We start from the raw sequence: 24463 nt of genomic DNA, 5'->3' as shown, positions 1-24463 counted from the left end.
GCCAAACACTGCTAGTATCCAGGGAACAGCAAAAGTAAACCTGAAATCTTGGGTTTAGGAAATCACTGCACCATCTTTGGTTGTATTTAGCAAGGCCCTCTGGAGGGCTTTTTGGATATTATCTAATGAATTCTTATAGACATTCAGCCAAGTTTTAACCCCTTGGAGTGCCACCTTCCCGCTAAGAAGAACTTCCTGGAAATAAAGCAGATGACAGGTGTCAGATTAATATAAAAATGTGGCTATAGTTTGGAGAAAGACTTGCTCAACTCGTCTTCTCCCCTCTAATGATGGGAAGAGTTCTGGGAAGATGGTCCATTTGGCGGCTGGAGAAAAGAATCAAATGTGTATTAGGCTAGTGCTACTGGAACTCAGCTTCTTGGTGATTCTCTGGGAGCTGAGAGAATGGAAACAGGATTGCTGAAGGGAGATGGGAAAGGCTGAGGGATGGAGCAGCAAGTTTACATGATGTATAAACTACAGGGGGCTCCATGTTTGAAATTATTCCCTCTTCTTCTAATAACTAGCTATTTTCATATTCAAATTATTTCTCCCTACTGTTCAATAAATAAATGTGAAATGAAATCAAACAAACAAAAATACTCGTTTTGTCAGAAAAGGTTCTTTTCTCTTTTATTCCACAGTTTTCAGGAGGGAAATGCCTCGCCCACTCTGTTAATAGATTTGACCTGTCTTTGCTTGAGAACATCTTTCATTTCCATGGAAGCCTTAAAGAAGCAGTAAGACATAGCAACAGGGATTCCCAATCTTTTTGTCAAGAGAAGCCGCTTTTCCTTTTCTCTAGAGCTTTAAGGTCAAGGGATGGGGATGGGGAGTTTCCAGCAGATGTTTCATTCCTCCCTGGGGAGACTGTCAACCCCCAGGCCACTGACTTCTGCTCTATGAGATCAGGCTTCGAGATTTACCAGCAGATTTTCATTGACTGGTTGAGAACTCAGGTACAAGGATTCTTCCATCTGACAAGAAATGGTAAAACTCAAAATAAAAAGAAAAAAGCGATCATTTGCTGTTTCACTTCCCCAGAACATGTTCCGAGCACCAGCTAAACTCATTTCCCACCAGGTTTAGAATGAAGTTGACATAGTTTGACCTCTGGAATTTCTTCGTAGCTTTGCACCATCTTTGTATATATCCCGAACTGAGTTTCAAGTTTCATTCTCTTGTTGCCCTAGGCTGAGTTCCAGGCTTACCATATTGATCGAATGGGACCTTCAGCCAAGTTTTCACCCCTTGGAGTGCCACCTTTCATCTAAGGTAAGAACTTCCCTAGAAATAAATCTCTGACTATAGGTGCTCACAATCCCCACTGTTTACTCTTAAACCGTTCGTATTTCTTGAGTTTTCAGGGTAAAAACTGAGATGTTGAGTTGAGGGTACAAACTGTGCTTCTGTTCTGAGTTGGAGGACGTGTAATATGGAGATGGAGAAACTGTTTGAATTGTCCAGGTAGCCATGCTAGGATGATTCCCTAGGAATACCTTATGGAGGAGTGTATGGGCATCAGAATTTAACCCATAAAATTGTAGATTTTAGAGTTAGAAGGAATTTCAGTATATCGTTTGGTCCAGTCCAAACGTCATGGGTAGAATGACCTCATTTTACAGATGACACAGAGGCCTGGAGAGACTAAAGCCATATCTGAAGTTATCTGGTTATCTTCTAAGAGTGCCTAGGGCCCTTATCTTCTGCCTCCTACTTTATGCTACTTTACAAATATTTAAAGGAACCTATGATGCCAACATGTAATGATTTATGTACACGTGGTGTTTGCAAGGGAGAGAAAGAGAATGGAATCTTTATGAGATCAGTCCTTCTTATTCCTAGCCTAATTTGACTCCTTTAAGAATCTGGCCCAAACTCAATCAAAGTAATGCCCTGTCACATAGAGTTTATGGATTAATTGTTTAGATGCCTGACTTTATGGCATAACATGTTTCCTATTCCATCTTTGTTAACTTTATTCCATACTGATCCTCTGTTGAAGTCTCCTCCTATCCTTCTCCTGTTTGCCTCGTGACCTGCCACCTCTGCTTGGTTTTTTTGCTTTTTCTTGGGTAATTCCCCAATAAATGAGTGAGTCCTCAAAAGGTCGGATAGGTAACACTATTCCTGGGTCAACCAGTTTTCCAGGTCTTACCTCCTATATGCTGCTTGTAGACGGCCCACATCCAGTCTATAAGAGACATTGGTGAGTGGCGAAGACCTTTTCTGGTGATAGTTATTGTAATTACGAACTCCAGAGCTATATAAAAATTGCTTTCATCATCACTGGAATAAAGATAGAATTTAAGAAGAGTGAGAGAGAGAAGAAAACAGATAGTGGGGGTTAGTTTGTGGAGTTCCCAGTTAGTGTGTGTCTTTGCAGTAACCAAGTAGTATCTGGAGTGCTAGATTTAGAGTTGAAATACAGATTCTGCACTTGAACTATGCATTTTGAATTACTGCAGACAGAGACCAAGAATGCAGTTGAAATAAAAATACCCATTCCCACACAGACAAATGTGGGAGAGGGAACCATATGGAACCTGAGAAGGAATGGCATCAGGACATAGACATTTTTGTTAACCTCAGTAGCTAACATTCCCCCAATTGCTTTGTAGAAAGAAGCAGAAGCTTGTTTTAGATGATTATTATCACCTAATATTATTGTGACTTTATCTCATTCAATATTGTTGTAAATTTGTGCATATATAGTTATACTGTACTCAATATCTATTGCTGTGTAACAAATTACCCCAAGATTTTGTGGCTTAAAACAACCACCATTTATTATCTCACAGTTTCTGAGAGTCAGAAATCCCAGAGTGACTTAGCTGGGTGGTTCTAGCTCAGGGTCTCCTTTGAGGTTATGGTCAAGATATCAGCTAGGGCTGCATCATCTGTAGACTTGGATGGGCCTGGAGGACGTTTCCAAGAAGGCTTGCTCACTGGAGTCGCCAATTTCTCACTAGTGTTGTCCAGAAATTTTAGTTGTTTGCCATGTGGGCATCTCCATAGCGCTGCCTTGGTATCCTCAAGACATAGTAGCCGGCTTCTCCCAGAGTGAGTGGTCCAAGAGATGGAAAGAGAGAGAGGCAGAACACTCAACACAGAAGGTGCAGTCTTTTGGGGGGAGTCCTTTTTATTTTGGTAAAAAATATATAACATAGGTTTATCATTTTAACCATTTTTAAGTGTATAATTCAGTGACATTAAGTACATTCAGTTGTTGTGCAGCCATCACCACTATCCATTTCCAGACCTTTTCATCGTCCCAAACAGAAGCCCCGTATACCCATTAAACAATAATTCTTCATCTGCCTAACTCACAACCTCTGTTCATCTCAGTTCTACTTTCTGCTTTATGAATTTGCCTATCCTAGGTACTTCATATAAGTGGAATCATATAATATTTGTCCCTCTGTGTCTGGCTTATTCACTTAGCACAATGTTTTCAAGATTCGTTCATGTTGTAGCATGTATCAGAATTTCATTCCTCTTTATGGCTGAATAATATTCCACTGCATGTATATACACATCTTGTTTATCCATTCACGTGTGAAGGGACATTTGGGTTGTTTTCACCTTTGCTGCATCTTTTTATAACCTAATATGGAAGTGACACACCATCACTTCTGCTGTAATCTAGTCCCTGGAAGCAAGTCACTGTATCAATCCCACACTCACTATATTCACACTTAAGGGAAAGAGAGGAATATCAAAGAATTTGTAGATGTATTTCTAAAAGAATAAAAAATACCTAAGTTAACTTTACTAATTGAACGTGATTCTTTTCATGGGGCTTAGACATTGTTCTTAATTCTCTTAATGGTTTTGTAAAATCCTGAGCTTAAGAATCTTTCCAAGGACTGTACCCAGAATAGCCCCAACCAGAGCAAAGCACTGAAAATGGGCAAACCAGAAAAATGACATGCTTTACACAAATTGCCCAAACAAGGTTCATTTTGGTACATGAGATACCAAAAAAATGCAGACCTAATTTCTATGCTGCTCTTAGGCCTGGATTTATCAGCAGGAAGAATGAAAGTAGGCCTGCCTCATGTTTCATTTTACTGCATGTGAGTGGGAACCTTTTAAGTGGCAGTAGTGGCCGCAACATATGTGTTTAGAACATATTCAGTGTTATTCCTGTTGGAGCCTGTCTTTGTATGTGGTTGAAAGAAAGCTTGGTCTCTAATGACAAAAATAACAACAAAGGAATGATCCCCCCACCCTCCTCCTATTTTCCTTTTTATTAATCCTGTAAATGTTTCCTTCTTTTCCTTCTTTTAAGACTGGTACCACAAAGCTGAGCTCCTTTGCCTTTTTAGTTTATTACACTACTTTCAATTGTCTATTTTGTGATGAATGTAAGGAATTTGGAAGTAGTTTGCAGAGGTGAAGCCAGGGAGGATAAAAAAGCAATTACCTCGTGCCAATTACACCAGGAAATAGTGGAGGTGCCATTCCTGCGGCATTTCTGTCCATTTTTCTTCATTACTGTAATGGTGGCCGCTCTCCTTATTAGCCAACACATTTCTCTTCATTACCAGCTGTGGTGATGGGGGTGATGATGAGCGCTATTTACAGCTGGAATTCTGTGACAGGCCCAGCAGATGAATAATAATTATTCAAACAGATATATGGAGGCCAAAAAAGGCAAGTTGTTAAAGTCAGGCTATTGTGTCCCAGAAAGGCAGGGAGATAATTTCTTTTGAAGGGGGTTTGGTTCATATTCCTCAATCAGGGACTCCTGCAGTGCTGGGCTGGAATGGCTTATCTGAGGTACTCAGTGTGTTCTTACAAGAACTGAAGGGAAAACAATGAATCGTTTAAACCGTAAAACAAATGTCTATTCCGATTGAACCCTAGCTTCATCTACAGGGAGGAAGCAGGGCTTTCCTTGAGTCTACACTCAAAAGATAACTTATCCCAAAACCTTCCATCCCATCCCTCCACCCGTGTGTCCTGCTATCTATCTGTCTATCTGGGGGAATCTTGTTATGGCAATACTTATAAAGTGTATTAACTATCATCTATCTATCTGTGTATGTATGTATGTGTGTATCTGTCTGTGTGTCTATCTATCTATCTATATAGTCAGCGTTCTCCAGAGAAACCCAACAAGCAGGATGTGTACAAAGAAAGAGGAAAAGAGATGTATCTTAGTGAATTGGCTCATGTGATTATGGAAGCTTGGAGAGTTCAAAATCTGAAGGGGTAAGCCAGCAGGCTTGGGAACTCAGGGAAAAGTTGCAGTTCTAGTTCAAAGGCAGTCTGCTGGCTGCTTGTTCAGGGTACATCAGTCTTTCTTCCATTAAGGCCTTCAACTGATTGGATGAGGACTACCCACATTGTGGAGGGCCGTCTGCTTTACTTGAAGTCCACTGATTTAAAGGCTAATCTCATACAAAAAACACCTTCACAGAAACATCCAGAATAATGTTTGACCAAATATCTGGGCACCATGAGCCAGCCAACTTGACACTCAAAAGTAACCATTACTCTATCTGTCTGTCTATCTATCTATCTATCTATCTATCTATCTATCTATCTATCTGTAAATCTAGACCAACAAAGTACAAAGAATTTCTGCCTCATAAATAAAGGTGCTAAATTGGGTTTTTACCTAATGACAAGTCTTTAAATTGGGCTATTAAGATTCTTTTGGAGGTGAGGCCAGTAGTTGAAGAATCCAGCAGCTCTAGTCAGGAATCGAGCCTTGCTTTCTATCCAGCCTCCTTCCAGACACTTGAATTGAGGGGAATAATTGCTCGAAGGGCAGGAGAGGATCTGTAAGTGAATTTGGAAAAGAGGCAGAGTGTAAATATCTTTGGGAACTGTGGTGAATTGTTTAGTAAAGAACATCTTTCAATTTAATCATCTAATTGCTCCTCTTGCTTTGACTTTCTCCCTAGCAATGACCCTCACAGTTATCCCATGAACCTTGCTCAACTAAAAAAGGTGTTGTTGAAACAGGCTGCAGAAGTTCCAAGCCAGACAAGTAGGAACAAGTCAGCTTCCCAGAGACAGGCTCATGGGCAAGACTCTAGTTAACCCCTGCTGGCCTGGAACATTTGGGAAGGAGGCCTTAGGAAAAGATTTCCACTAGCAGGGTATTGCCATTTGCAAACTCTGATGGTGTGTGCAACCTGTTAAGAATGATAGAGGCAGTATTCCAGCACAGCAGGCTTTCAATATGAGACAGAGGGATGAAAGGAGTACAATATGAAGACAGCAGGTGAGAATGGATGTATCACACAGGGAAAAGATGTTAGAGGAATACTGAGGTATATTAATTCTCCCCAGGTCCCCTCAAATTCAGTAGCTTCAGTGAAAGCAAAGGCAGGCTCTTGAATTAGGCCCAGGCTCGTAACAGGTGCCACAGCACCATCTGCTTAGTAGCAAAAGGCATAGGAGGTGAGAAAGACACACCTGCATGCCAACCAGTGATATTTTCTTCAATAACCTTGATTTCCTTAGGGGCCCTCACAAGCTGTCATGTGTGGACAAGCTCAGGGAATTCGATGTCTCCTAAGTGATGCTTCTCCAGAGTTAGGCTACTCCTGCAGGCAAGATGGCATTTGCCCAGTGGCTTTTGGGATAATTTGCACTTTTCTAAGGGCTTGAAACAAGCAACAGAAGCAGCAACTGCTTGGCACCTGGAAAGTCCTTCCTAATGATCTGGGTCTGGAAAGGCTTCTCAGTTTACTGTCTGTGGGCAAGTTGTCAGACTCTGTCCATGACAAATCGTTCACCATTGAGAAAGGGCATGTACCTTCCCACCTATCTCATTATAATTTAATGAAACAAGGACCAATGAAAGGTAAATAAAAGCATGAGTCAACTATATCTCTGAGAGATAGAGCTCAGGGATTTCCTGAAATAACTGGCTCAGTCTTTTGGACTAGGTATTTTATTTATTTTCCTTAGTGTTTGAGCAACTTGCCGTTTCCCTAAGCCAATTTCTTGAGCCTCTGAGCAGAGAGCATGTTATGACAATCTCCCCTATGTAGACCCAACCAGCTTGAGTCCATTATGACTTTGCCCTAGCTTGGCATCTGACATCCATTTGGAAGGTGTGGGTGCACTAATTTCACCAGGCCTCTCCCCACTGCCCCTGAGTAACCTTCTCCAGTCTCATGGATTCAACTACCACCTATAGTTGATGACCTCCAATCCATATCCCTCTTCTGAGCCCCATACTCTCATCTGAGCTTCAGCCTGGACCTCTCAACCTGCATGTAGAATAGACACCTCAAACAACATGTCCAAAACTGAACTCACCCCAAACTTGCTCTTCTGTTTTCTTTCTTGACTCTGTTAGTGGCACCACACTTCACCAGTCACTGGAATTAGTTACCCTTAGCTTCTCCATCTCCACCCACCCTCATGCATGCACATTTAATTTATCACCAAATTATGCTGATTTCGTATTCTGAAAAGTGTTTTTTCCAATGTATCTCTTTCTTTTCATTCCTACCACTATTACTGTAACCCAAGCTCTTAGAGTCGTCCTGAGTTGCTTGTAACTAGTCCCTCTGCCTCTTGTCTTAACTCATTTAAGACTACATAGCTGCTGAATAATCTCTAAAATACTTAAAATCTTTAAAATCTCCCCATCGTTTACAGAACTAAACACTAAACTACTTATTCAGGCCCTCTTTGACATCCTTCTCCAGTGTTTTCTCCCAATAACTGCCCCTTTCCCTTTCTCCTCTTGTAATACCCTTTTAATTCCCCACATGTGCCCTGCTGCTTCCAGCCCCATGCCTCTGTGGGAGTTATTTCTTCAATCTGGAACACTCATCCCACCCTTCTTCACAGGCTAATTATGTCTGACTCATCTTTAATACTCAGCTAAAGCATTATCTCTTCCAGGGAATCTCTTGTGAACTCCCAGATGGAACAAGGACTGTGCCCCTCTACTATTCCCTATAAGACTGTGGATATCTCTGTTATCATCCCCCATGTCCATCTCTCTCACTGGATTTTTAGAACATTTAAAAAAAAAATCTTTACCCTCAGGGTTCCACAATGGGCACTGAAAATTTTTATTTTGCACTGAATTCCTATGTCTTTGTATTTTTAGACCCTCAACCATAGAATATTACTAATTGTACCAACAAATGTATTTGATTCACTAAGACATCATAATATCAGTTTATTGTGCATGGAACATCCCTATCTAAAACTCTCCAAGGGTTTTGAATATCTCCACTCTTGAAAGCCATACATCTTCTCTGTAACCCGCAACATCTACTTCTCCAATACCACTGACCTCCTTGAGACATGACTGTTGGATCTGTGATGTATGTTTCCAGTATGACAGACATTGTGGACTTACTCTCTTGGTTGCAGTTCTGGGGCACCACAAACTATCATCAGAACATTACACAAGCCAAAACAGCCTAGCACACTTGTGTGTTTGTGCCTGTGCTTCATTTCTCAAATGGTTCTGATACTTACTCAAATTTCAGAATCATTACCTAAGTCTTTCCATGCAACCTAAAACTCCATTAGGATTTTGAAGACCAGTATATGCTGTCTCAAATTGGCCAAAAAGTTAAGTAAAATTTACCTTTTCCCTGCAAACTCAGCTAAACCAGGTCTCTCTCAACCCTTACTGAACCTATGGGACTTTCTTTTTTAAGCTAAGTTCAGAACTTTGTGTTTCTAGTATTTTACATTTCATCTGCTAATTTTGGAAGCTACTTCAAGACTGCTCATTTCATTGGGAATCCATAACCTACCACAGAAGACCTTAGCTAAGCTGTATGTACAAATTTAGTCATGAAAACTTATAGCCTTGCAGAGTTTTCATCTAAATATCCAGTAAAGATGATGAGACCTGAATCAAGAACAAGAGTTCCCCTTTTCCCCCATTGTAATCCATTTCCCCACATGGCAGTCTTTGATCTTTTAAAATCATAAATCAGATCACATCATGCTCCAAATTAAAATGCTCCAGTGAATTCCCTTACACTTACTGTGGTCTTCAAGACTGCACTGACCTGGCCTTGCAGACTCTATCTGCCTTATTCTTTCAAGCTCATGGCCAGTCCCAGGCCTTCATATATTGCTAGTCCTTTGGTCTAGAATGCTCTTACATCAGATCCCCTCGTGGCTGCTTCCCCTTTAATAGTCAGGTCTTGGGTCAAATGTCAACACCTAAGAAATATTCCTCTTCTCACTCTAGCTAATGTGTATGTTTTATTTTTATTTAACACCTGTAATTATCTTTATTTGTTTAGTTGTTGTTTTGTGAGAGCAGAATGTTGTCTTGTTCATCAGTGTATCCCCAGCACCTAGAAGATGCTCAGTAAACATTTTTTGAATGAATAAAAGAATAATACCTTTTTGCTTATTTACAATGATCTATTAATCAACCTGCTTTGGATATAGTTATTCAGTTAGCTACTGATTATGCTTATGTTATCAACAGGCATAATAAGAAAGACTTACCAAAACTCATTCTTGATACTGACATTTGTGTGTAATATAATTGTGGTATTTTCCTGATATCTGTATGTCCATCCAAAAAGGAAATCAGGTTCATTTGACAGAACATTTTCTTAGTGAACCCACATTGGTTCCTCGAGATCATCTTTTAGCTCTCTAATTTAGAATTTGCCAAGAATTTCTATCCATTACACTGGATTTTACTCTGTTGATTCCCCCCTCCCTCATACATTCTTTCTGAAAACCATGGGGTTTGTTCATCACCTCTCTCCTTCTACCCCTCTCATACTTTGTGATTTCTAAAAGGTCATTTACAGTGTCCTGCATTCACATTTATTCGGTTTTTAGTGTGATGGAGGTAGCAAAGTATATGATTGAGCGGCAGAATATGGTCTCTAGAGTAGTGCTTCTCAAAATGCAGTGTGTGTAAGAATTACCTGGAGATCTTATTAAAATGCAGATTTTGATTCCATAGGTCTGAGATTCCACATTTCTAACACACATCCAGGTAATAAAAATGCTGCTGATTTGTGAACTGTATGCTGACCGGGAGGCTCTAGAGTCAGACTGTCAGGGCTCAAATCCCAGCCCTGCCATGGGCAAGCTGTTTAGCTTCCCCAGGCCTCAGTTTTTCCATCTGAAAAATGGAGAAAACAATAGCATCTACTTTCTAGGTTTTTGTGAGGATTAAGTTAGGGGGTATATATCAAGCACTTAGAGCAGAACTCTGAATCTGATAATAAACATTTTCCATGATTATCACTACCTTAGAATGTAATTCATCCAGACTTGAGTTCATATAATTGTGATATACTTTCTTATTATCTGCTCATCCATCTTGGGCTTTGATTCCCCTTTAAACTGAATTTCTATTTCCCATATTTTCCAGTTTATTGCTTTTTGAGGTAAAGATGAAAGCATATAGGAATGGAGAACTTTAAATTGTTTTTGTCATGCATTAATCATGTACCCTCTACCCCGAGTCAGCTTATCCTTTTCATGTTTTTCTTCTTGTTCCAAGTACACTTTGAAATATTCTATTTAATGTTCTTGGCATTTTGGTAAACTTTAATTCATTCTGACATGATTCAATGTCAGGAGTCTATTTAACAGTAATAACAGAATCATTTTATATTAGTTATTGAGGATAGCTAAGTGATTTATTCAAATCCATTTTTGTGGCCTAAATGAACAAGAGCTCCTCACACTGAGTATCTTGCTTCCCAGGTGAGGAGGCCAGATAATAACAGGTAAGCTTTCAATTACCTTTGATGTGGAACAGATAGAACAGGTGTGGAGTTTATTATCAGTTCTCCGAAAACTCACCACACCCTTGTTTAAAGACAATTTAGATAACTGGCATGGTAATGAATGGGATCATTGCTAGGTGCACATTATATCAATTTTTACAAAGTTGTTGCCAAATTCCAGTTTATTTGGATAAAAACCAACTTAGGGTGTACTGTCACTAACACGCCTTATAAATCATGGCTATGCTAAGTATTACAAAAATTAAAGTGATAAGTCTGCAGTTCTCACAAAGCAGCAATCATTAGCTTATATGATAAATTGGAAATCATCCACACCTAGGCCAGTGGCTGAGAGCAGGCAGAGTCCACGGCAAACTATGCTGTGTGAACTGTAAATAATAAGGACCACTTGCATTTGCAGTCAATTTAAGAGATTATAAAATCTTCCCGCATATATTATTTTATTTGATCTTCCCAGTGGAATCTTAAATCATTCCTCAGAAGCACTTATTTCTTTCTACCACGTATGGAGTGGTAGTCAATACCGTGAGCTCTTAAATCAGATTACCTGATTGTGTTAATTTAGCTCCTCCAGAAACAGATGCCAAACTGTTATTAAACATGCAAGGATTTTCTTAAGGGAAATGCCTGTATTGGAGAAAACGGGAGAGGGAGCTGGGATAGGCTGGGTGAGCCATCATTAGTGATGCATGTCTGACCCTAAGTGAAGGAGAGAGGGAGGGAGGTTGGGTGGAAGCATCTCAGACTGCTGTGAAGTCTAGGAGAGGCGTGGCAAGGATCTTGAGGAGTTCTTAGGGCAGAGTGAGCTGTCAGAGAACCCCATGTCATCCAGGAATGGCCCTACACGGCATGCCTGCAATAGATTCCAGCGTGCTGCAGCTGGGCACCTTGGTCAATACTGCATCCTGTAGTTGGAGATCATAGGTACCCCATGGTTCAAATCGTAGCTCCACCATTAATTCGCTGTGTTATTTTGGCAAATTGCTCTGCCTCTTTCAAAGACCCATCTTACTCATTTGTATACTGGTAATAATAGTTATATGTCCTCTGCTGTGTGGCTTAAACCCTCACTGCATCAACTGCTTCCATAAAATAGGGGATCCAAGCCCATCTACTGCTTAGCATGTGATAGGGCTGAAATTCATAGCCATCCTGGGCTAAAGGGCCTTCTAATGTCACTCATCAGGAAGGATTTGAAATATTTTACCTTTTGATTTTTGAATAATATTCTCTCTTAAAAAAATGTATAAAGAACACAGAGATAATATACTGGGAACAAAATGAACAAGAGTCTTAGGAACATGTAAAACTAATACCAAAAGATCTAGTATCATGTCCTTGGAGTCCTGGAAGGAGAGGAGAAAGAATATGGGGCTGAAGAAGTGCTCAAATACCATGGCTGAAACTTCCAAAGGACATAACCTACAGATTAAAGAAGCTGAGCTAACCACAAACAGGATAAATCCAAAGAAACACAGAAATCGGCATTAAAGACGCATCATAGTCAAATTACTAAATATTAAAGACAAAGAACAATCTTGAAAGCAGTGAGAGAGAAACAGTACCTTACCTACAAGGGAAAAACAACTTGAATAAGAGTGGATTTTGCATCAGAAATATGACAGAAGGAAGTAGTACAGCATTTTTCAAGTGCTGAAATTAAAAAACTGCCACTGCAGAATCCCATATCCAGTGAAAATATCTTTTAGAAATGAAAGGGAAATCAAGAAATTCTCAGATGAAGAAAAACTAAGAGAATTTATCACCAGCAGAACTTCCTTTAAAAAAATGGCTAAAGAAAATTCACTAAATGGAAGGGAAATGATAAAAGATGGACCCTGGAATGTTGGGAAGGAAGAAAGAACATGATTAGCAATAATAAGATTAAATACAATAGACTTCTTTTAGTTTTCTGAATTATGTTTGATGGTTGGAGCAAAAATTATAACAATGTCTCATATGGTTCTAAATGTATATGAGGAAATATTTAAGCTAATTACATTTTAAACAGGTAATAAAGGGCATACAGCTCAGAAAGGAAGAAATAAAACTTCCTAGATCTAATAGGTAAGTTTCTCAAGGTGCAGGATTCAAAAAGCATACCAAAAAAAAAAAAAAATTGTATTTCTACATACTAGCAATGAACACATAAACACCAGAATAAAAATACAATACTATATACAATTAATCAAAAAATGATGTACTTAGGTGTAAATCTAATAGAATGTATATAAGACTTATATGCTAAAAACTACAAAATGGTGACAAAAGAAATCAAAGAAGACCTATTTAAATGGAGAGGCATACCATATTCATGTATTAAAAGATTCAACCTAGGAAAGATAAAATCCCAGCAAGAGTTTTATAGATATAGCTGGTCAGGGAACTAAGATCCAGCAAGCCACATGGTGTGGCCAAAAAAAAAAAAGAATAAAGTAGGAGTAATCATGTACTTGATTAGAAGACATATCATAAACTTCAATAATCAGAATATATGGTACTGACAGAGGGATAGACACATACATCAGTGGGACAGAATAGAGAAGGAACCCAGAAGTAAATCCACGAAAATATGCCCAACTAATTTTTGAGAAAGGTGCAAAAGCAATTTAATGAAGGAAAGATAGCATTTTCAACAAATAGAGCTGGAGCAACTGGACATCCATAGACAAAAACTGAACCTCAACCTATCTTACATCTTATACAAAAATTGACTCTAAATGGATCATAGACTTAAATGTAAAAAAAACTTAAAAACTTTTAGAAAGACAATGAGAAATTCTTCAGGATCTAGAGCTAGGCAAAAAATTCTTAGATTTGACATCAAAAGCAAAATCCATAAAAGAAAATCCATGAACATTGATTATGTAAACTTAATTAGACTTAATCAAAATCATACTTTTTGCACTGTGAAAAATCCTATTAAGAGGATGAAAAGACAGGATACAGACAGGTAGAAAATATTTGCAAACCACTCATCCAAAGGACAAGTATCTAGAATATACAAAGAACTTTCAAAACTCAATAGTAAAAAAAACAATAATCCAGTTAGAAAATGAGCAAACGACAAGACTTTTCACAGAGTATACAGAAAGCAATTAAGCACATGAAAAGATGTTCAACATCATTAGCCTTTAAATGAAATTAAAACCTCAGTGAGATAGTACCACACACTTACCTACTTATATGTCACATGTAACCTAGTAGCTTAAAATTGAAACCAAAGTATGGAAAATTTATAAAATATACAGCGTACTCTAACAGACAAATGCATGAGGCACCCCTGCACTTTATACTATTTGCCAGATACTCTTATAACCCTTCGCAACAGTAATTTAGAAAGCATATAATCAATATTTTCTAGTTAATGATTAAATTATTGGATTATTGAATAGTTGAATGAATAAATCAATGTATGAATAGATGGATGGTGCTATAGACTGAATGCTTGTGTCCCCCTAAAATTCATATGTTGAAACCTAATCGCCAATGTGATGGTATTTGGAGGTAAGTGTTTGGGAGACACTTAGGTCATAAGGGTAGAGTCCTCATAACTGGTATTAGCGCTCTTATAAAAGAGACCCCAGACAGCTCCCTTGACCCTTCCACCATGTGAAGACACACATCAAGAGAATGGCCATCTGTGAACCAGGAAACAGGCCCTCACCAGACATGGAATCTGTCAACACCTTGATCTTGGACGTCCCAGCCTCCAGAACTATAAGAAATAAATGTCTGTTGTTTAAGCCACCCAGTCTATTGTATTTTACTATATATTCTATTATAGAGGCCCAATGGACTAAGACAGATGGATGGATAGATGGATGTGTGTGTAGATGGATGGATGGATGTTTGGAATCAGTGAAGTGTGGATCAATGTAAAACATGTTAAGACATTTACAAGCATGAGGTTAAAGAGCTTATTTTAACTGAATTCTGGTCACAACACCAATTTAAAGGCACAGGGCCAGGGCAGAAAGATGCAGGAAGTTCAAAGAAAATCAGAAAAATTTGTCACACCTTGTAAATAGTAAATAAGAACTCCTTAAGTTATAGACATCTTTGGAAAAAAGTGCATAACTTCTTGGGATAAGTACATAGTACAGATGTTTTGTTTAGAACTTTTCCTGTTAACTGCTGCATAATCTGGCCATTTGCAGGACTGTGTATCTTTGATCTCTCAGACTTTTGGCTGACCACACCTTGGAAGTTAGCTATTTGTTTTCAGCATGGCAGGAAATGCAATGGCAAGCTTCCTGACAAGGAAGGCCTGTAATGGAGCAACATGTGTGCTGGCACAACCGTTTGCCTGCCTTTGACCCTTGACAGGACTTGACTTCCACCTTCTGAGCATTCTGTTTCCTAGCTTTGGATCAGAGGTCACCACACTTGACCTCTGGTCTCAGTGTGATCTCTGACACTCCCAACTCCCAACTTGGTTTTCATTGTTCTGCATAATCTAAAGTTCCCCAGGATCCAGAAAAGCTCTTCCACTAGTTCCCACCAGCTGAGGTCACCTTTGTTCTCTCCCTCCCCTGGTCCTGGCTGACTGAAATCTACAGCCCCTAATCATGGCGTGGTCCCTCCAAGTTGCCTTGTGTGCTGACTTTGATTGAATGCTAATAATTTTTATTAGGAGTGCCCATTTTCTGAAATGCTAACCATGCTACTACATTTAGCATCTCATTTAGCATTCAAGAATCCCATGAGAAAAATATCATTTATCCCTGTCTTTGGAGATCAGGAAACTGAGGCTCAGCAAAATTGAATGTAACTGGTCTAAGTTCATACTGCCAGAAAGTGTCAGATTTAGGACCTGTCATTTTTTACTCTAAATGCATTTCCCATGCTTTCTATTTATTAAAGGTTCTCCATTCAACATCCCATTGTTGTTCTGGGTACTGAATATATGCACTGTGAAAAAGCTTTGTTTTAGTTTTAAAAGATGTTCTATTTTTCAATGCACCAGGCAACTCTCATGTGGATTTTAAGTCCTTTCAATCCTACCTCTTACCTAACCACAGATGCAATAACTGGTTCTATGAAGCTTTGACCAGCTTTAGCAGGTGCAAGCTGGCAGTACCTCATCTCAACTCTCTGATACTTAGCTTAGGACATTTGTGGGAAAGCATGCCACTCATGCTTGCATAATCCAAAAGTACCTGGGAGCTAATGCTCGTGAGTTCACCCTTGACCAATATGGGGTGGGAGCCAGTGAACCACTTCCCCCTTACATCACCCATGGCCTTACATTTTCCAGATGCCTCTGCTAAACCTGCTCCAAAGATCCTATAGCAACAAGCACCAGTTAACCATAGCAGTGGTCAACTGGGAAGGACATTTTCATGCAAATCATAGTTTTACATTTTACATGTCTGCATGTTTGTGCACAAGGAATAATCCAGTTTATTTGACTTAATCAGTTGATTTAGCTTCAACAACAGTTTTATAACAATGTGGGCAGATACCCGTATGGAAGGTATTACCAACATATTTGTGTGAACTTATTTCTTTCGCATTCATAAGGGAACTTTAATTAACTGCTAAGTAAGACGACTCAAGTTGGTTCAGAAGTTTCCTGGCTGGCTGTTTATGGTTCTTATGTAAATGGTAACTAAAACCTTTCCTTGATGATAAAAATCCACACCAACAAATTAATAGGTATTCTTTCACATTCCTGAACTTCACTTCCACCCGCAGTAAGCACTATCCTTGACAAGATGTGTAATGTCTGTACCTGAATGGCTTAAGCCCCTATGCTCTCTGCAAAACATACTCCCTGGCCATTCTAGCTCATTTGATCACTAGTTCTGCAACTGACTGATTGAGATGAGGAGGGAGGTGAACCAGGGATGCACACTTTGGAAAAGCTTCCTGACGATTCTGATGTTCACCCACTCCTTCCCTTCCCACTACCCTCTGCCCCTCCGTACCATACGTGATCTCACACCTGTGCTGCAGGGCAAGCCCAGATGCAAACAATGTGATGGTACAAGAAAAGCATTTCTGTAGAACACTGCCTTTAGAATCTCCATGGATCAAAAGTGAAACCAGATGCAGTTTTACTGGAGGGGAGAAAACTGGAAATTGCATGCCTTTCTTTCATTATATTTATATATATATACACACACACACCCTTAAGAGGCCCAGAGTTAAATTGCTTTTTGTGAAATCTCCTTAGCAAGTGAATTTGTGTAAAAGCAGATAAGCTTAGAAATTCTCAGAGAATCAGATATTCCAGGTAATCATGATCTGGGGGTCTGGGGAATTGACAGTTGTGGTTTATTCTGAATGTCAAGCCATAAAAATATAGAAATAGAGATTATATATAGATTATACACCACAGCTGATACTCTGTTTTAGTTTTCCTTTGCACTGAAAAGCAGTCCTCTAAGCTGTAGAAATTAACTAGTACGGTCAGCACAGAGCTGCATTATTAGACCAAACAGCAAGATTAGTCATATCAAGTAGTATTTGAAAGAAAGGATTCCATTAGCTGCTTTACTGTCTTTTTTTTTTGGCTGCGTTGGGTCTTCGTTGCTGTGCGCAGGCTCCCTCCGGTTGCGGCGAGCGGGGGCCGCTCTTTCATTGCGGTGCGCAGGCTTCTCATTGCAGTGGCCTCTCCCGTTGCGGAGCACGGGCTGTAGGCACGCGGGCTTCAGTAGTTGTGGCACACGGGCTCAGTAGTTGTGGCTCGCGGGCTCTAGAGCGCAGGCGCAGTAGTTGTGGCGCCTTCCCGGACCAGGGCCTGAACCCTGCATTGGCAGGCGGACTCCTAACCACTGCACCACCAGGGAGGCCCTTTACTGTCTTTTTTGTATGATACAAAAGCTAGCATCAGGGCTCATGTGGGAGTTAAGTCAGTGAACATCGAGCTTCCAGAAAGACCTTCTGAATTATCCAGCGTAAAAAAGAAATTATAAAAATGAAAACACACACACACACACACACACACACACACATGCACGCACGCATGCATGTGCACACACATACAGGGGTAGCAAGATGATTCCATGATAGCTGAATCTATTTTTTTAATCGTAAATGAAAACATTTATTAAATTGTTAAATATCAGCCTCCATGTGACACTTCTCAAAATGATACAAATTTCTTCCTCTTATACTTCATTCCAACCTCTACTATAGCCTTTATGACATTTTACCAAAGTGTGTTACATATCACCTTTCTTCCCAAACAGATTATAAGGGCGTAGAGGACAGAGGCCTGCCCAGTCAGCCGTAGCATGTGTGTGGCACAGGGTAGACAACAAGTACATGTTTTGGGGAGTGAATTAGTGAATGATTAAAAATTATTTGGTAGTTGAATCTATCCTAGTGGTATCCAAGCTTTCTTTTTGATCTGAGGACACACCTTGGCTTATCACTGAGAAGGCTCATTTTCTGAATATATCACGGTTCTCCTTGTAGGTCATATGTAAACTGTTAGCTTAATGTAGAAAACATACTATGGAAAATTATGTGAAATACACAGCATACACCATAAAAGACAAGTGCATGGACCATCTCTGAGCCCTGTATTGAATGTATATTATTTACCAGATACTTTTATGCACATTCTCTAATTTTCTCCTTACAGCTCTTTGAGGTGGTCATGTCCTCCCAGATCAGGAAATGGAGATTCAGAAACTCAAAGTAATTTACCCAGAGAGACAAAGCCAGGCACACAATCCAGGCTTTCAGAATCTATGCTCAGAATTTCAGCTGCTTTCTTCCTTTAAGAGTATTTGTTTAGACGTATGTTCCAAGGGGGAAAATATCCCAACTAACTGTTTGGCATTGCATCAGTTCAACACGAATCAACCTGTTGGTGAGCTGAATTATTCACTCTTCACTTGATTATTTTGTCATCTAGTACACACAAGCATACTCTGGTTAAGAATGAAAAATATCTTTCATAAGACTGTTCAGCTCTGCCCCTGGCATGTTCTGTTCAGTACGATGTTGTTGTTATTTTTCTTTTAAATCCTCAGGCTTCTTATTCCAAATGCAAAACAACTCAAGTTCCTTTGTGATTTCATTCTGTAATTTATTCTTGGAGTTATTCCTCATGTTTTATTTAAAATTTTTTAGGTTTTGCTTTTAAAATGCATGTGTGATGCATGTGTAAGTTTTAATTCAGGGGGGGGAGTCGATATTTTCCACCTGAAAAACATACCTTTAATTTTATAGACATCAATAGACAACTATGATTCGCTATATAGAAATTCACCTTAAAGGCAACTTTTTAAAAAACATACTATTCTGCAAAATGCAACACCTGTTCAGACTGAGAAAAGAAAAGGAGAAAAGATATAAAAATTCCTTTTGTAGCACCATGAATTCTTTGATCAGTTGTCTCTTTTCTCATTGCGATTTTCCCCCATCACTACATTTCTAAGAGTCCAAATGGAGAATTATAATTATGGAAGGTGATGGAATGAGTTGAGCTCCACAGATGCTGAGGCAGCCGGTTTACTATTAGATTTCAAAGGCAACATTCCCAAACTGATGCCTAAGGAAATTTGTTTTTATTTGGATAGCAGAGAACTCGAGAGGAATAAAATGATAGCTTTACAAGTGCTATTCAGCACTACTCTGTAAATAAGTAGCTTACACAGCCAGACTTAGCGATAAACAAAGGAACATGTCAACTGACATTCAAATCTCATCACTGCATTGATGTAATCATCCTAGGTATGGGGCGAAATAATTTATATAAATGTGTATAGAGGCACAGAAAAATCACCAAATACAAATTTTCAACAATTTATCATCCAACAACATAATCCTCGACAATAAATGCTAGCGATACCTGATTGTTCTTGTGTTTCAGCCGTTTCCTTTACTTGAGCAACTAGAGATTTCTAATGACCTCCTCATCACATCAGACTGGTGGGACTGACCTCGTTCAGCACAACCAATTGTTCATAATTGGGTTTTGTGAACTGTGCTGAGTATTAGGTGCTTTCCATTGAAACTGCCTTCTATGTGATTCCCCACGAGTCCCATCCATTTCAGCTTTTCATTTCTTGCAGTAATGTGGTCATGCTCAGAGCTTCAGAATCTTTACAATGTGATGAGGGATATGGGTGGGGATCTGTCTGCTCTGAGATGCAGGGGTTACAATGGCCTCCCTAGCTAAGGATTAGTGTTTGTGCATTTCAACCAATCGAAGAGTTCAGTTATTATTTAAAGTAGTTGATTCCACTTACTGGTCCCCACACTGATTCCACTCTGTGATCAAATTCTTACCCATCCACTGTGAAATGAGGAGAAATAAGATTAAGGTAGGGAGTTTTAATAACTCTAAGCTATTTTATTTTAATTCTGAAATTCCACTTCTTGGAGTCATTCATGTGAAATGGTGGAGGTTATAGATGGTAATAATGCTGGTTTTAAAATCCCTACTTGGATAAACTAAGAATTGACAACTATATGTCAACTCCACAACTATTTAGACTTTGCTGGTCTATAAAATCCAAAATTTACTATCAAAAATTTTATTCAAAAACGTATTGAGAAAATTACTTATTCTTTGAATAAAAGATAAAAGATAACAAAGTTTCATAGATATTTTGCAGTTAAATCCCAGATTGGGTAAATATCTAATTGTAAAAGGCAGAACAATAAAAGCCACTGGAAAAACTAAATAGTAAAATATTATCATCAGACCAAGGAAAACTTCTAAACAAGACAGGAAACCCAGAAGCCATAATGGAAAAAAAAAATTATAAAAGTACAGATTTGACCTTAAGGATGTTAGTTCTCAGAAAGTTTATTATCCAGGTCCCTTCAGTTTCAGCAGAAGTCAAAGTTGTCATGATACAAAAATGCCCCCTAATAAATATTAACGACCCCACTCCTTCCCTGATTAGTACTAATACCTACTTCTGTCCATTATGTCAATAAACTAATTATTGTCTGATGTTGCAGAGAATGAATAAACAATTCAAATTCTAAACAAATTGATTGCTAAGTGAAGTTACAAATCTTATAAATGTTTCAGGATTTTGTGAAATGATTACAGCGATGTTGGAGAATTGCTTGAATCATAAGCAAAGTTGCTGACAAATGAGGATCCAGAAGAGTTGGACCAGTTAACAACTACTATAGAGGTCCTTAGGCAAAAGAATAAAACTCTCTAATATTTTTACAAAATAGATCCTCTTTATGATCATAGTGGGAAAACACTTATGCTGTGGAGGACTTTTTAAAGTGCTAGAATACAATCTGACTTATACCTTACCCGCTATCAAAATAAACCAATTTTCTTCGAATGTTCTAAAATTAGCTAATTTTTAGAATTAAATTTAATATCAGATAAAAATCACCTTAATTCCTTATTGTCATTTTATTTTAAAGATAAAGACTAAATCAACTTTAAAATGTATTTACCATGACATTTTGGTCTATTTTTATTTTATTTATTTTAAAATTTGTTTGTTTGTTTGTTTATTTATTTATTTATTTATTTATTTTATTTTGGCTGTGTTGGGTCTTTGTTGCTGCGTGAGGGCTTTCTCTAGTTGCGACGAGCAGGGGCTACTCTTCATTGTGGTGTGCGGGCTTCTTGTTGCGGTGGCTTCTCTTGTTGTGGAGCACAGGCTCTAGGCGTGAGGGCTTCATAGTTGTAGCACAGGGGCTCAGTAGTTGTGGCTTGCAGGCTCCAGAGCGCAGGCTCAGTAGTTGTGGAGCGCAGGCTTAGCTGCTCCGTGGCACGTGGTATCTTCCCAGACCAGGGATCTAACTCGTGTCCCCTGCATTGGCAGACGGATTCTTAACCACTGTGCCACCAAGGAAGTTCCCTATTTTTAAAGTGGAGTCACTTAATTTAGACTTATTCTTGTATCAGATTTCCTTGGTGACCACCTATTCATAAATGTACATGCTTATATATATGGAGGAAGACAAGCAAAGACTGGGAAAAAGTATTTGTAGCACCCCCTACTGATAAAAGGTTATTATCTTCAATATAAAAAGAGCATCTACAAATTAATATGTAAAAGATAAATACCTCATATAAAATACTAATGAAGAGTATGAATTCAGAGACCAAATTATGAATACAGAAGAAGAAATATAAAGCTATGAAGAGATACCTAACTTCACTAGTATTCAAGGAACAGTAAATAAACTAAAGCAGTGAGCTAACAGTTTCACCCATCAAATTGACAAAAATTACACACACACAGACACACACACACACACACACACACATTCATTCCATTTTGGCAAGAGTGTGAAGAAATGGACACTCTCATTGGAGTGTGAAAATTAGATTCCTTTTTGCTGACTAATTTGTAATCTATACTAAAATCTAAAATAAGTATACTCCTTGACCTAGCAATTCCACATCTAGAACCAATTTTGTACAATATTAGCAAGAATACATAAAAATATGTATACAGGATATTCATTATAGCATTATTTGTAGTGACAAATAAAAGAGCTTATTAGAAAATTTCAATACATGTGGTGCATTCATACAATGGAATATCAAAGACTCATTAAGTAAATGACATGTGATTTTTTTTTTAAATGTCCAAAGTATAGTATTATGTGAAAAAAATCCAGCAGCAGACAAATTTGTTCAACAATGTTCCATTCCTGTGAATATATAGGTTTGGCACACATGCACACACATGTACACATACACACACGTTAAAAATCAGGTGTGGTATTCACCAAATTCTTAACGGTGATTATCTTTGGGAGGTAGAATTGGTAGGGAAGAGAGTGAGTCTCACTTCTTGCTTTATATTTATTTTTTAATGGCGGAATAACAGGTGAGTATGTTTTTTTGTGTGTGTTTTTCAATATTTTAAAATATAAATATATAAATAAATAATACCAGTGGCTGAAAAAAGGCCTAGGACCTTATTTGAGGCTGCAGATGGTATCCAAGGTGATTTCCATGGCTGAGAATACACTTACAGCCAAGATTCACATGCATGCCCTCCTGAGCACATGCTATTTCTCATCATCTAGTTCCATTCTCTTCACCTGGGGTCCGGGGATTCACAAAGATCTGTGTGTAAAAGTAAGGGGGTCTGTGTACTTGAAAGGGAAAAAAATTACATCTGCGTTTTTACTAACCTCTAATTGAAATTTAGCCATTTCTAAAACTAAGGGGCCACAAATCCCAGAATTGTTAGCAGTATCTGCAATTTTGTCAACAATAGAAATCATAGCTGTTTTCATATCGCACTGCAATTGTTAGAGGCATCTCAAAACATAACTTTTGAACTTCTCTATCAGAATAAATCATTTCAGACCCTCCATTAGATCTTGTTCTCTAACACAGTGAAAAAGAAGCACATCTATTACTATATCACAAATAGGAAGTTTTTAAAAACTATTTTGATAACTATATATCAGCATAATTGGTTTCCTTTGTAATCCTTGTGTGTGTGTGTGTGTGTGTGTGTGTGTGTACGCGCGTGTGCGCGCATTTAAACATTATTTGGAAAAGGAGTCCATAGCATTCATCAGACACCTCCCTCTGCTGCCCCAGGGGCCATGGCACAAACATAAAAACATAAAATAAGAATCCCTTTAAGTATACTGGACTTTTGGAGAAAGACATTGGAATGTAGTAAACATGATGCTAGATTGTAATTTAGAAGTTTGCGGCTTACTCTTTACATCCTGCCCAAGGATAGATAGCCTTGAAGCCTTTTGAAAGCTTCTACTCTGTGCCAGGCACTTTTCCAAGTTCTGAGTTGATGATGTTCAATGAACAGGCAATGAGCAGTTCAATAAGCTCACATGGAGCTTACATCCAGAGAGATGAGGTGGGCAGAAGGCAGATAGAAAATAAACAGGAGATCAAATAAATAATTACAGATAGAAGTAAATTCTATGAAGAAAATAAAAGACTATGGACAGGGATTTAGAGTCTTTTGTAAGTGCATCAGGAAGCTATTGTATGTTTTAAGCCGAGTGGAAAATTGATTATAGGAGGACAAAAGATAGGGGTGGTTTGGAATATGGAGATGGAGACATGGTAATGGAGAAAACTGGAAGGAAATGAGTTATGTTTGGTTGCTGACCAATAGTTTCCTCACTCCACTTAAGGAATAGAACATCCATTCTCGAGATTATAAAACCAATCCTCTCAAATCACTAGTATATTCTGTAGATTAGACTACATTATACCTGAACAATCGTATTAAAACATGAATTCAAACTGGTCATTGGACATGATTTAGAGAGGCAGTAGGATGACTGGGTATAAGCTTACGCTGATAGAATTCCTACAGAAGATTGAGCCACATCTTCCCTGTAGATACAAGGAAAACAAATCAGATTCTGTGAGAAAAACATGTTGACAAAGCATGCCATTCCAAACCACCAGAAAAAATTAGGAATCGTATCATATTCAAAAGATTAAGGACAAAATGTCTCGGGATAGAGCAGTATTTTCAACAAAGGCATGCATGACCACACTTGCAAGATGGAAGCCTGCTAACCAGTTCCTAGCAACGCTGGGGATCTTTCATAACAAGGAGCCTCTCAGCTCAATGACACACAGCCTTCATCAGCAACAGCTGTGTGATCATTGTTAAGGCCTGGCAGCCTCAACACGTTGGTAAAGCGCCTTGTGTAACGATATCGCCAGAATTATCTATCAGGGGTATGATACAACGCAATTATGTTGCTGCTTTTGATCTTGTTGCTGTTGCCATTCCTATAGCTACCATTTATTGAGCGCCTACTCTGTACCCTGT

At 38.7% G+C, this 24463-nt stretch overlaps 1 long non-coding RNA gene across 3 annotated transcripts in view; it reads left to right on the top strand.

Annotated features, from left to right (window-relative positions):
* The window catches only part of LOC309609241, a 348772-nt gene that overhangs the window by 244341 nt on the left and 79968 nt on the right, over window positions 1-24463 (top strand). For 2 of the 3 annotated variants that reach the window (XR_014233329.1, XR_014233330.1), the window contains exon 4: window positions 1194-9781. This is a non-coding gene — a long non-coding RNA (uncharacterized lncRNA). Of the gene's footprint in view, window positions 1-1193; window positions 9782-24463 lie in introns of those variants that run through there. The other variant, XR_014233328.1, reaches the window with a different exon arrangement.

Source organism: Balaenoptera borealis (assembly GCF_965194805.1).
Source record: "Balaenoptera borealis genome assembly, chromosome: 13".
NCBI classification, from domain to species: Eukaryota; Metazoa; Chordata; class Mammalia; order Artiodactyla; family Balaenopteridae; genus Balaenoptera; species Balaenoptera borealis.
Note: the sequence above shows the minus strand (reverse complement) of the source record. Positions and strands in the feature narration are given on the sequence as shown.